Here is a 1,676-nt window from a genome sequence, read left to right as displayed (position 1 = left end):
AAAAAAAAAAAAAAAACAGTAAAGTAGTCTTGAGAGAAGGCGGCTATGTTTAATCATTAGCTTAAGGTGAGGGCAGAGCTCCTGCTTAGCAAATGTAGCCCAATAAAGCAATCAAGAGCAGGTCAAAAGCACTTCCCAAGTAGGGTCTGGAGAGAGGCACTAACTACAAAGATGGTTTCAGGTTTCATCAAGAGCTAGAAATGGGCAGAGAAGGCATTCACCAAGCAGTGACTTTTGAAGCTATCCAAGACATGTCTCCTGGGCTCAAGGGGAGAATATTGCCATGAAAATTATTACTGGGATAGTGTTCCTAGACCAAGCCCTGATCAGTAGAAAGCAATGAAAATGATCTCATGGGGTCCCCATCACTCAGGCCCTGGGAGTGTCTGGTAGTCACAGTGAGCATTAGGGATGATTGTTGAGACACTGGTGATCTTTGAACCTCTGTGATTTCCCTGTTTGCTCAGTGCCTGATAGCTTTCGGTCTGCTAACAAATCTCCTTTATGCACAGTTTGACCTCTGAACTTCCAAGGGGGAGGAATTGGAATCAGCCTATGGGAGAAGAGATAGCTCTAGGATTCTGGGTGGGAACTTGAAGAGATAAAAGGACATCCTTGAAAGAGAACCTCACCCTCTGCATCTCATCTGCCTCTGACACAAGGTTGGGTCATTAACCATGTTTATTTACCCCTTTCTTACCTCATAAAATGTGTTATCCATTTCCTAATCTTGTCTTCTATGCAGAAACTTATCAGATTACAAAATAAAAAGAACCAGGTATGGAAACTTAAGATTCTTGTCCCTATCTAAACTCAAAAAATTCTGGATTCTGCTTAAAATCAATAACTTCCAGGGTAAATGATTAACAGAAAAATGATTTCAGTGGAAATGTGGTCTATACGACAAGAGAGAAGAGAGATTATACTTGAATTTGATGATTGGCATTTCACATTCTGTTCAGAATTTTAGTCTTTATGAGGGACCCTGTCTACCTTCTTCAAATGCCTCAATTGAAAGGGTATGGCAGGAAAAGGGATGGAGAGTGGGTCAGAGATAATCTTCACTGATTTCACAATTTCCCCTCGGGCCCGCCTGTTTAAACAAATACCTAGTGGTGATGTAGCAAGAAAATACCCCTGAATCAATATTTTTAGACAAACTCCCATTACCATTACCATTTGTTAATTGGAAAGTAACTCTCAGATCACTTGAACCCAGGAGGTGGAGATTGCAGTGAGCCAGGGTTATGCCACTGCACTCCAGCCTGAGTGACAGAGCGAGATTCTGTCTCAAAAAAAATAAAAAAAGAAAGTAATTCTCAGATTCTCTGTAAATCTGGAGCCCTTTTGGTGACATATATACATGTGAAGAGAGAAAACGGAGCCAGCTGAAGGGTGATTTCCTTTACTATAATAATTCTAATTTATTTCTTATTGCCACTTTCCACATGGGTCCAAGCCACAAAACAATACAGTCCCACAATAGAGCAGAGCTTTACAGCTTATAAAACACTCTGGGAATATTAGAATATTAACACATGAAGATTTTGGGGTCATTTAGCACATTAGATATGACCTGGAACATAGAGGACTCTTAAGAAAAGAGAAGTTGGGCATCCATATGTAGCCTCCAGCTGCATGACTCCTCCTAAATCATAATTTCTTTTGTTTCCTTT

The sequence above is a fragment of the Cebus imitator genome, unplaced genomic scaffold (assembly GCF_001604975.1).
Source record: "Cebus imitator isolate Cc_AM_T3 unplaced genomic scaffold, Cebus_imitator-1.0 Scaffold366, whole genome shotgun sequence".
Lineage (NCBI taxonomy): Eukaryota > Metazoa > Chordata > Mammalia > Primates > Cebidae > Cebus > Cebus imitator.
This window is presented reverse-complemented; position numbering follows the sequence as displayed.